General features: G+C 39.2%; 1 non-coding gene across 1 annotated transcript; it reads left to right on the forward strand.

Moving 5' to 3' along the window:
* The first annotated feature begins 11,873 nt into the window (after nt 1-11,873).
* LOC141625971 (small nucleolar RNA R71) lies at nt 11,874-11,980 on the forward strand. The gene has a single exon (XR_012535709.1). It is a non-coding gene; the product is annotated as a small nucleolar RNA R71 (small nucleolar RNA).
* The last annotated feature ends 1,415 nt before the right edge of the window (nt 11,981-13,395 follow it).

A 13,395-nucleotide genomic window follows, 5' to 3' on the forward strand; every position in this document is an offset into this window, starting at 1 on the left:
AAACTATACCTATCTTTCGATCTTAGCATAGTCTAGTCATTTTAATTGATGGTCTAATAACCTCCCCTACCTTTCGATCTAATGGGTCAGTCACGAAATAGGTATCTAACTGGTCGCATGCATTCGATTCGTTAAATACAAGATTAAATTCAATTAAAATGAATATAAACCCTACGGGGTCAGTCGATCGACCAACATGCGAAACAGCCTACCCTAATCTAATGTCGCCTATACCATAAATCGCCTACATCCTAGCACTAAAGAATTAGCTACTCATGATGAAGGTAAAAACAACAATAAAGCTAATAATGATTGCTGAGTTCATGCTTAAAGTAAATAACAATAATGATAACACGATAATTGGCTTTGGGGCACTAACTATCAAACCTATACTAATAACGAAAGTAAAACAATAAATTAAAACTAGGGCAGAATGAATACCGAGGTTTAAGAGAAAGATTGAGAACAAAGGCAGAATTCCAATGCTAAAATCGATATCCCAAACCCTAGTTACTCGAAATAAACTGAAACTCAAAGTACTGTATTGTGATAGAAACTTAGGTAAAAACTTAGATATCTAAACTGATGGTTTTATGTTACGTTATATAGCAATCAACGCAACATCTTATTTCCTAAACCTAAACTTCACGGGCTTCAAGATTCACGGTCTTTCAATTCTCGTCTGTAATCGAAATCTGGTCGATCGATCGGTAGTATCTGGTCGATCGACTGCTCCTCAGCAAACAGTAGCTTCTGGAACCCGAGCATTGGTCGATCGACTGAGGGTGGTGGTCGATCGACTGGATGAGCTGCTATTTGACTTCTCGAAATACGTGGACTTGTCTTTTGGGCCTTGGATTGCGCACCAAGCTCGTTCCTTAAGCAGTTCCTTTACGTCATTTGCAATGCAGATTACTCGGGGGCGGATTTGGCTTGATTTCCGTTGAATTCTTCACATTTCTGCAATAATGTACAAAATACGGAAGTAGACGGAAATAGGGAGAAATGAAGCATAAACTACAAGAATGAGCTCTGAAATGCGTGTAAAATGGGATGTAAAACATCATATAAATAACACGCATCAAAATTCCCCAAACCAAACCCTTGCTTGTCCCCAAGCAAGAACCAGACTCGATCTAATGACCTAATGGAACGAGTTCAAACTCAGAGCGAAATGCAACTGTTGAGCCTAAACCGATTTAATGCACAACCAACAATCAATTAGTAATGTGAATCATGCAAACGAGTTATAAAGTCGTTAAAGATCGCTGCACCTTTGACTATAGAGACTTATCAAATTGGACTCTCGCGGGTCGCTCAAATCACTCAATAAGTACAGGTGAATATATGTAAGATAGAAAGAATTAATTTTGTAGTGACTCTCACCTAACTACGACCTATGAAAACATGCCAGCAATAAAATATGAAAATGACCTCTATGACCGTACATACGCATTCCAACCGAACAGATAACCAATGACACATGCCGAGGTATATATGGGATATGTGAGGTATGGGTAAGAAGAGGCAAAATATTTATGGAAAAGTAGAGGTACAGGTGATCAAGCTAGTACCAAAACGGAACCATATGACAACATCCAACTTCTTGCTCATAATCAAACTAAATGGTGCTATAGCAAGCACAAATCTCACAAATCTCCAAACTAACAAATCAATAAACTCCCCATAAAATATGAATAAAACATGGGAGCAAAAATCGCCAAAAGATAAGGATTGAATTATGCGAATTGATTTCTTCCTCGAATCTTCAGTCGATCGACCAAAAGGGGCAGTCGATCGACTGCTTTGAACAGTACAGGACACTTTTTTCATTTCTTTTTCGAATCATTTTTTTTCATTTTTTTCTTTCTTTTTCTTTTGTTTCTTTCTTTCCTTTTTTTCATTTTCCAATCATCATCTCAACAGAGCAAATACTACCAAAAACGAGTAACAATCCCAAGAACACAGTCTACTAGCTTGACGAGGGACAGGCTAAATGTAGGATGTAGTAAACGGGACAAAAAAGGATATTTTTGGCAGTGTGAAGCTTATGGGTAAAACGAGAAAAGGCAACCTCTACCACATGTGTCAACAAACCACAGACTGAATGCATACAGGTGTTAAGTAGATCAAATTCATATTCATGCAAATTAAGGAAACATGTCTCATAAGGAGTACTACTCACATTCCTAAATGAACTGGTCATGAATGTCACCAGTTATAAGCTCTAAACCTCAGAATATATAAGTAGTTTGCCAATTATTAAAGTCAAGTCTCAAGTTCTGCAAATAAATTAACGAAAACTCGTAGGTATGCATATGCGATTCTACTAATAACATGTTAATCTAGCAAGGCTCAGGCAAAACATGTGCAAATGCAAAATCATCATAGAAATACTACCGTTCCGACTCGACCTATATGCTAAAATAAACGTGCATTTTTTTTTGAAATTTTGAAATTTTGTCAATTTTTTTGAATTTTGTGTAAATATGGATAAAGAAACAACAATGCAAAAACATAATATAAACGTGAATGCAAGCAAATGATATGCGACGCAAAACCCTTCCCCAAACCAAATCGCACAATGTCCCCATTGTGCAAAATCATATAGTGAAGAAAAGAGAAGCGGGAAATTGCGAGAAAACAACTAAGCAAGACATAAAAGAAAGATATGGAACTCACAAGACTTTAAGCGCAGCAAAGGAAACCTCCCCAAACCAGCGTGAGCTAGGAGGTTTCAGTAGCTAGCAGTGCTACCAATAAAGACCTGAAAAGGCAATTAAAAACCACGCATAAGACCGAAGAAAACAATTTTGAAGCGTAAAAATTGTGCACAAATGAGACAAGCGAAGAAATATATAATTCGACGGAAAATAAAGTGGAGTAGAAGACTCCCTTAGGTCCGCATATCGACCAAACACAGCAGGGGAGAGGTCGTGAACGAATATAATAGCAGCGGTGGTCGATCGACTAAGGAGATCGGTCGATCGACCAGGTGGGCGTGAAAAAGTGGCTGTAAACTGCCGCAATTGATCGATCGACCAATGGTGCCAGTCGATCGACTGAAAACACTGCTGCAGCGTCTTATTTCTTCGTAATTGTTCAATGATTTGAGCTAACAAGCTCTAAATACCTGCAAATGCACAATAGTACGCGCCCAAAATTGCGCAAAACCCAGAAGAATGTCGAAAGTGCAGAAAAATCCTAAACAAAACGAAATAAAGGCGAAGTTTTCGCGCACACAAAAGCAATAAAAATGTCTTAACAAAGCAAATGGAATGAAGTTTATAACGAGCTTGATCAACTTAATAGTTGATCAAGAAGGACCACGGTATGGCCCACTTCGTCGGCTTCTGGCTACTAGAGGTAGCCTCATAGGTGCTTGATCGGAGCCATTTGGTGTTCACAATTAAGCATATGTGGTCGTTGGTCAATGGTCGATACAAAACACAATTTATACTTCACAAACAACTCTACAATTAGTAAAGAGGCAAGTAAAGGTCGGATCCCAAGGGACGGGTATTGAAATGAAGATTCTATTGTAACTAGTGGTGTCTAGGGGTGTCACAAATTGGGTTGATGTAGAAGGTTACTAAACTAAAATAGCAATGAAAATAAACTAACAAGATAAATAAAATAAGGGGTGTAAACAATTGATTAAAAGCACTAGGGTGTCATGGGTTCATAGGGGAATCATGGGATATGATCATACAAACATGTTCTCAAATTATAAGCAAGCAATTATTGTTGTGATGGATTGAGTTGGGTTATATCTTACAATCCTAGGAAAGTTTGGGTCCCGGAGCCGAATCTCTTGGATTGTACAACACCTACAAGTCGACTTAATCTTCCCTACTTAACACATGCATGGTCTAACAAGACTCGAGTTGGGTTATGTCTTACAAGTCAAGTTGAAAGGATAGAAGATGATAGTAAATGCAAGGATTCATAGGCTTAGCATTTCATCAAATATAACATGTGCATGTATTAAGATCAAAACAAGCAAGCAAATAAGATATGAAAGCATATTAATTTAAGCATGAATCATTCCCATGTTGGTTTCCCCTAATCACCCATTAAACCCTAGCTAAGAGACTACTCACTCATTATCATATTGATCATGCTAGAAAGGTTGTCAATCATACTAACATAATAAAACATGATGAATAAATGAAAGTAATTAGCAATAATTAAAAAGGGATTAAGAGATTATACCTACTAATGATTCCAATAATAAAGCAAGAATAATAGAAGTACTTGAATCCTAGATTGAGAGGTTGTCAATCTCCCAATAATAACCCAAATAATCTTCAATTACCCAAAATAAAGTAAGAACAAGAGAGAGATTAAAGAACTAAAACTTGGATTAAAACTTGATTAATATTTGATTACAATATTGAAGAGAGATTTGATTGATATTAACTACACTAATCATTGATAAGAAGAACATGCTCCTCTAATTAGACTAATGGGGTATTTATAGTGAAAATTAGGGAGGATGCATTAGGGTTAACTAAGGGCTAAACTAGTAATTACACTTTTTAAGTTGAGCAAGGAGCCTCCGGGATTATCCGAGAGAAGGGCTTCTCTTATCGATGCTTGAGGAATGAAAACGTCTTTGTCGCGATCCGTGCGGATGGGAGTCGGGACGGCCGGATCTGGACTGAGGGATCCGAGCGGATTCTTGGGCAAGACGCTCGGATTGGCGAGGGGAATCCGAGCGGATTCCTTTGTGGGACGCTCGGATTGGCGAGGACGGACGGATTCTCTACAATCCGTTCGGATTGTAGTTCAAAGAACTTTCCTTCTTCTTTTTCTTCCCTTTTCTTCATGAATTCCTTGAGGATTTCCTTGGGGACTCAAGGATCCTTTTCTCAACAATGCTCTTCTACTATGCTATGTACAAAGGCCTTCTAGTCTTGTCTCTCCTTGATGCTTGGTCATTGAATATGATCAATTTAGCCTTGTTTTGCCATGAAAATGCGAGATTCTTACTCCTTTCCTACCAAGGGATCAAAATCTCAAAGAATATGCAAAACAAAGAACTAAAGATAAGAAATGACCCAAATAGGCACTAAAAAGCATGGAAACAATGGTAATTCGGGGGGCTAAATATGCGCCAATTATGGTCACATCAAATATCCCCAAATCGAACCTTTGCTCGTCCCGAGCAAAGAGGTGACAAAGACTAGGACCAAAACTAACCTAACCTAATAATAATAGCCGATATGAGACAATTAGCGGGTCTCACTCCGCCCCTTCAACTCACAACAAGACAACCATGAGGTAGGATGCCTTCTTGCAAGGCAAGGTGGGTCTTGCCAAAATGGCGACACATCCAAACATTAAGCACACAAAAACACATAATGGATGCATCTACAAAAAGAATAGCCACTTTCCTCATCTAAGTGGCGGAAATTATCTACAAGGGAAGCAATTCAAGGGTACACAATCCTTCATAGATGCAATTTGTTCAAACTACTAAGCCTAGAAGGATACCAATAAATCACCTCCAAGTTGTGTCAAGCTAGGGTACCTTTGTCCTCAATCGTTAAATGCTTTTGTCAAGAGTAGACTCCCTATGGTGTTAGAAACACTGGAGGATCGCGGAATTCCCCCTCTTGCCTAGACAAGAAGAAGGGTCGTCCCCTCTCTACCATGCACAAAAATGGATACGATGGATAAAGGGATCAATAGATATTTGAGTTTCACTTTGGGAGTTTGCTTTTATTTTTGTTTTCCCCCCAAATTTCTTTGGCATTTGACTTTTTGAGAACACTTTCTTTGCCATTCTTTTTGATTTTTGGCATTTCAATACTTGACAACTTTTAGCATTTCTTTTGAACATTTTCAAAGTCACCCCAATTAGTAACGAGGGTGCCTTGTATTTGAAGCATAGGAGTCTATTTTTTGCTCCTCTTTTCTTTTGATGCATTTTTGCAAACTTTCTTTCACTTTTCATTTCATTGAACTCAAATTGATTTCTTTTTGTGCCCATTCCCTTTGATGACAAAAATGTGGTAGAATATGGATGAATGATGGAAGTATGCATGGTTTCAAGGGTCACCTTGGAATAAACGGTAGCCAAGGAGTTATCACACCACAAGGTACTCTTGACTCGGCCTTAATCCATGGGTCAAAGGATACTAGCATGACACATCCTAGGGTGTTTTACAAGTATTCTAACAAGCAAAGTCTTAAGAATAAAAAGCATCTACTAGGGCCTATATACACTTGTCAAGCTTCCCAAGTAGACGGTTTCGCAAAATTTTCTTAACATGCAACTACATGCCATGATGCAACTAACATTTATACATCCTAATGCATATGATTCTACCAACTAATATGCCATATAAACTAAATGCAATCCTAAGTTCACATTGTTTTTACCGCATCAATCAAAATAAAGCCACATAGTCATTAACATAAAGAGGAAAAAGGAGATTGGAAAGATCATACCATGCGGTCTTCAATATCCCCATGTCTCGGATGTGGCGTAGTCAATCAATGTGAACAAGGATAAAACAAACACAATATATACAAAACAATATATACAAGGGAAATGAACTTGTTTTTAGATTTTTTTCAATTTTTAAATTTTTATGATTTTTGAAATTTTTCAATTTTTATGGTTTTTGAATAAAAGTTAAGTGTTAGAATTCCCATCCCCACACTAATATGGGCATTGTCCTCAATGGCCAAAATGATGGAAATTATGCAAAGATGATGCATGATTTCTATACTAAATGCAATTCTACACTAAGCTATACTACATGATGCATGGTTTTTGTTATGACGGAGAGGATAATTTAAATTACCTCCCGTTGCGTATGCATTAACTTCCCCAAACCAAGTAAGACACTATTGTTAATGTCAAAGTATGGGGGAGTTCATGCACATGCTATGCTATGCATGAAACTAGATTGTCATTTTGGATTTTACAAAAATGGGAACAATAAAGAACACCTCAAAGGAACCGAGGTGTGAGTCCTTTGATGTTGCTAGGACTAAACCAACAATGATCAAAATGAAATAAAATACAAAGAGATATAGACAAACCATGGGAGTGTAGGAGTCTCCAAGGCTAGTCTTCCATCATGCTATTATCATCACCACTTCCCTCATGAGAAGTGGTCACATTGCCACTTTCCTTGGCACTTTCTTCTTTGCTTTCTTCATCATCATCTTCCTCATCATTATCTTCACCATCTTCACCATCTCTTTCTTCATCTCCACTTGCTTCTTCCTCAATGTTGTCATCAATCTCCTCATCATTTCCAACAACCTCATTGTCTTCCACCACGTCCCTTGATGCACCCGGAAATAAGGCTTCTCTATCCGCCCAACTAGGCAAAGGACAAGATGGATCAAGGAGTCCTTGCCTAGCTAGATGTAGGAGGGGAGGATATTGAGCCAAATATGCATTCTTCCGATCTTCATAAGCTTGCTTGTGCATGGCTTGCATAAGAAGAGCTACATAGTCTTTCCCAATTTCAACTCCTTGCGGTTTGAACTCTTCATAATCATAGGGGTAAGGTGGTATAACAATGGAAGAGGAGGGGGTTTCATGATCACCCTTTTGTTGTTGAATGATGTACTCGGCTTCCTTGGATAGGGGAAGTAAATAGTTGGTCCGGTGGACACTAAGACGGCAAATCTTTGCGGGTAAAGTGAATGATCGAGCCTCACTTGTAAGCCACCCATACTTGGTATCAAGGGGATTGTGAGCAACCCACTTAAACTTGTTAATCAAGATGGACATATCAATAAGATGGCCACCATCCTTAGCCGTGTACTTGCTATCCTTATTGAAATTAGGATCAAAGTGCTTGGCTAGGACCGTGACAAGGCCGCCATTAACAATTACGGTTTGACCCTTCTTCCCACTATCTACATGGAGCCATCTATCAACCATTAGCCTCAAAGAATTGTAAGGCTTGGTGTGAATTCTTCTAATATTCAAAGTTGATTCAAGGAGAATAAAATCGAGTCCCGTGAAATGATTGGTGTCTTTCCTAGCAATTATGGTATTTCCCACAACTTTGTGCCATATTCTTATGCCCGGATGATGGACCAAAAGAGCACGACAAGCTTTAAAATCCTCAAATTTCTTCCCGGAGATTGCCTCCCAAAGAGGCTCGGGATCATACTTCCCATATTGCTTATAAAATTTATGTTCATCGCTAAGACCCAAAATTTCACCCAATTCCGGAAAGGTAATGCGTCTACTAGTGTTAGCTAGACGAAACTCAATATTTTCCTATTCTCAACTTTTGTCACTTTTAAAGAACTTAAGAATTCCAAGACAAGGGAGGGGTATGTTACTTCCTTCATTTCAAACAATTTCTTTAAACCCATGGCATTGAAAAAGACTCTTGTTTGTTCAAGAACACCCAACTTCTCTAAAGCATCTTGGCATATGAATTTGGTGGATTGAATTTGTTTCATAGCAAACTTGACAAATGTATTTCTATGGGAATCGGAAATGAATGTTACCTCCGGGTAATGCAAGAGTTGATTAATTACCGGAGTAGAGGGTGATGCTTCCATAGGAATTTGTTGTTGTTGTTGCACTTCCAAGCTTGGTGTTGATACCACCATTGCCAAAGCTTTCTTCATTTGTAGAGCTTTTTGCCTTTGAGAGAGAGTTGTAGCCTTTGGTGCCTTTGTTGCCTTTGCTTTTGCTTTTGTTGCTCCCTTTGTTCTTGCCATTTGATGAACTAACCAAGAAAAAGATCAAAAATCTTCAATTTGTAGAATGCCCAAATCGATTTTGAAGGTGAAAGGCTTTGCCTTTATGAGAACAAAAATCGATTCAAAGGTGAAGATTTTGTTCTTGGTTTTGATTGTTAATGAAGATGGAGTGATTGATTTGTTATTTGAAAGATGGTTTGATTTGATTTTGGTGAGTTTTGTTGAGGGTTTTTGTTTTTGAGATGGAGAGGATGAGGGTTTTGATGTTATGGGTAGTGTTTATGAGTGAATGAATGAAGGAATGAAGGTGGGGTGGGTATTTAAAGAACTCGACAATTTTAGGACGCAGGGACAATCCGTGCGGATTAGGCGCAATCCGCTCGGATTCTTCAGCTTCAAATTTTCAAAAATCCCGCCTAGAGACGGGCGGATTCTGGGGAATCCGCTCGGATTCTTCTGAGATGAGACGGGCGGATTTCGTGCAGGACGGACGGATTCTTGTCCAGAGATTTTTCTTTGTTTTTCTTCAGCTGCAAGACGGGCGGATTGTTCACAAGACGGACGGATTCTGTGAGACGGGCGTCTTTCCAGAAATCCGCTCGGATTCTTCAACAGTCAAGAATTTGCAGTTTTCAGCTCAGCCCAAGACGGGCGTCTTCTCATCAGGACGCTCGGATCCTCTGCAGACGGGCGGATTCTTAGGAATCCGCTCGGATTGGTCCTTCTGTACACGGATTCAGTTCCATCCGTGCACAAACGCATTCCCTTATCATTCTTTCTTTCTTTCTTTCTTTCAAATCTTGTGTTCTTCATTGCGGGGGCACTACAAAGGCATGAATAGCCTAGGCAATTGCCATCCCCACACTAAGGTAAAGCACTACACATCAATTAAAATCATTAGTCCCTCCCTCATTTCTCTCTTTCATGACAATTATTTTGATCAAAGTAAAAATAAATCCAAAAATGACAAAAATGCAATACAAAAATTAAATGTAAGTTAGGGAGTTAGAAATATTTACAAGTGGTGGTTTAGGGAGGACTCCACCAAACTCTCATTCTTGATGAGATGTCAAGGAGGCATGTTCAAGGTGTTGTTGATGTTGCTCAACACCTTGAAGAAGTAATCAAAAGCTTGTTCATTGTTATGGTAGAGGTCCTCAATAGACCGTGGCTCTTGTTGTTGATCATGATCGATGGCATGCCCAATGTAGGGATTAAAGATCCCTTCAAATTCGTCGTCCCAAAGACCACAAACTTCATTGAGTTGATCATTGAAAATCTCTTGCTTGGATGGAGACAACTCTCCCAATTTATTCTCTTGGCCAATGAGGCCATCTTCTTCTTCCTTGGTTGATTTTGATGAGCTTTGCAAGCTCTCCTTGTCACAATTCACTTGCTCTTTGAATGGAGCATCTTCAACTTTCTTCCTCCATTGGAGTTCCGATTTCTTCTTTTCATCTTTTCGGCTATAATGATCAATCATGAAACATGGCTCATGCAAACGAGGAGCTCTCATGGTCTTGTCAAGATTAAAAGTTATGCTTTCATCTCCCACTTCTAGAGTGAGCTCTCCATGTTTCACATCAATCACCGCACCGACGGTGTGTAGGAAAGGTCTTCCTAAGATGATTGGAATGTTGGAATCTTCCTCCATATCAACAATGACAAAGTCCACCGGGATGAAAAACTTCCCAATTCGCACGGGGACATCTTCCCATATCCCTAATGGTGTCTTCGTCGATCTATCGGCCATTTGAAGAGTGATATTGGTGCATTTAAGCTCTCCCATTCCCAACCTTTTACTTACCGAGTACGGCATGACACTCACACTAGCCCCTAGATCACATAAGGCTTTGTTGATCGTTGTGTCGCCAATGGTACACGGTATTGAGAAGCTTCCCGGATCCTTTAATTTTGGAGGTGAACTCCCTTGAAGTATTGCACTACTCACCTTAGTGAAGGCGATAGTCTCAAGTTTCCGGATCGACTTCTTCTTTGTGAGGATATCTTTCATGTACTTTGCATAGGCCGGAACGTGATTGATTAATTCCGTGAAAGGAATTGAGACTTCTAAGTTCTTCACAATCTCCATGAACTTCCCAAGTTGATCATCAAATTTAGGCTTGGCTTGACGACTTGGAAAAGGAAGTCTAATCACAATGGGCTCCTTTTCTTTGGCCTTCTCTTCATTTTTCTTTGAACTTTCTTCTTTTGATGATTCCCCTTCTTGCACCACAACTTCATTCTCACTAGCTCTCACAACTTCATCCTCAACTTGCTTCTTCGGTGCTTCATATCTTGTACCACTTCTCAAGTGAATGGCACTAACCGTTTCATTTCTAGGGGGATTACTTTGTGGTGGTAATTGCCCCTTTTGTCTTTGTGAGCTTGAAGATGCTAGTTGGGTCAATTGTGTTTCCAACATCTTGGTGTGAGCTAGAATGTTGTTGATGGTGGTGTCTTTTGCTTGGCTATCTTTTTGCATTTGGGTGAAAAATTCTTGTTGATTCTTTTGCATTTGGAGGACCGCTTTTTGGACATCAAAACTTTGGTCATTGTGGTGATTGTATGGGTTTTGATTTTGGTAACCTTGGTTTTGATTGTAAAAGGGTCTTTGATTTTGATTTCTCATGGGTGGTGGAGTGTATGTTGTTTGAGGGTTTTGAACATTTTGGCTTTTGTATGAGAGATTTGGATGGAACTTGGTGTTTTCATTGTAAAAATTTGAATATGGGGTACCACTTTTGTAAGCTTGGAAAGCATTGACTTGCTCGGTTGTTCCCCTACATTCGCTTGAGTCATGACCCAAGGTTCCACAATTCTCACATATCCCGCTTGGGATTGATAAGGATGCCGTCATGGCATTGACATGATGCTTTGATGATTTTGAGTTTTCCTCAAGTCTAGCCATAGCTTGTTCAAACTTCAAGTTGATTGTGTCAATGTGAGCACTAAGTTGAGCACCCAATTGAGTAACGGAGTCCACTTCATACTTTCCTCCTCTAGTAGCCTTGCGAGGCCTACTATATTGCGAATTATGGACCGCCATTTCCTCAATCTTGTTCCATGTTTGATTGTCATCAACTTCGGTGAACATTCCATTTGATCCCATATTGAGAATGTTCCTAGAATCTTCATATAAACCATTCCAAAATTGTTGCACTAAAAACCATTCGCTAAGTCCATGGTGAGGACATGAGCGACAAATACCTTTGAACCGCTCCCAAGCTTCATACAAAGATTCTTCATCCCTTTGCTTAAAACCCGTAATTTGAGCTCTTAGCATATTGGTCTTTTCCGGTGGGTAGAATTTTTGGTAGAAAGCTGGAGCTAGCTTCTTCCAAGAATCTATTCCAAGGGTGGCCTTATCAAGGCCCTTCAACCATTGCTTTGCGGTGCCGATTAACGAAAAAGGAAATAAGACCCATCTTATTTGGTCTTGAGTCACCCCCGTTTGAGAGATAGCTTCACAATAATCGCAAAAGGTTTCCATATGAGAATGAGGGTCCTCACTAGGCATTCCCCCGAATTGGCTCCTCTCAACTAGTTGGATGAAGGCGGACTTGGCAATAAAGTTTCCGGTAAGATGTTGTGGGGTAGGAGTACCATTTGGTAAATCCTCCTCGGTGGGTATAGAGTGTGACGAGAATTTAGGCATTGTAGGTGGATTTTGTGTGGTATTGTTTAATGGGTTTTCTTCTCCTTCTATTGCGAAAGGATTGACAAACTCACTAGTGGGTTGAACAACTTCACCAACACCTCCCAAATTCCTCCTAACAAGTCTCCTATTATTCGTCAAGGTTCTTTCGATTTCACGGTCAAAAGGTAACAAATCTCTTTGTAACCTTCTAGACATGCAAAATATCAAACAACTCAAAAACAATTAGAACAAACCTTGAGGAGTTTTACTTCCCCAAGGTGAAGAAAGACACAACTAAAAACAATAAAAGAAATCTTAAATCAATTAAACACCGTCCCCGGCAACGGCGCCATTTTTGATCGGAGCCATTTGGTGTTCACAATTAAGCATATGTGGTCGTTGGTCAATGGTCGATACAAAACACAATTTATACTTCACAAACAACTCTACAATTAGTAAAGAGGCAAGTAAAGGTCGGATCCCAAGGGACGGGTATTGAAATGAAGATTCTATTGTAACTAGTGGTGTCTAGGGGTGTCACAAATTGGGTTGATGTAGAAGGTTACTAAACTAAAATAGCAATGAAAATAAACTAACAAGATAAATAAAATAAGGGGTGTAAACAATTGATTAAAAGCACTAGGGTGTCATGGGTTCATAGGGGAATCATGGGATATGATCATACAAACATGTTCTCAAATTATAAGCAAGCAATTATTGTTGTGATGGATTGAGTTGGGTTATATCTTACAATCCTAGGAAAGTTTGGGTCCCGGAGCGAATCTCTTGGATTGTACAACACCTACAAGTCGACTTAATCTTCCCTACTTAACACATGCATGGTCTAACAAGACTCGAGTTGGGTTATGTCTTACAAGTCAAGTTGAAAGGATAGAAGATGATAGTAAATGCAAGGATTCATAGGCTTAGCATTTCATCAAATATAACATGTGCATGTATTAAGATCAAAACAAGCAAGCAAATAAGATATGAAAGCATATTAATTTAAGCATGAATCATTCCCCATGTTGGTTTCCCTAATCACCCATTAAACCCTAGCT

The sequence above is a fragment of the Silene latifolia genome, chromosome X (genome assembly GCF_048544455.1).
Source record: "Silene latifolia isolate original U9 population chromosome X, ASM4854445v1, whole genome shotgun sequence".
NCBI classification, from domain to species: domain Eukaryota; kingdom Viridiplantae; phylum Streptophyta; class Magnoliopsida; order Caryophyllales; family Caryophyllaceae; genus Silene; species Silene latifolia.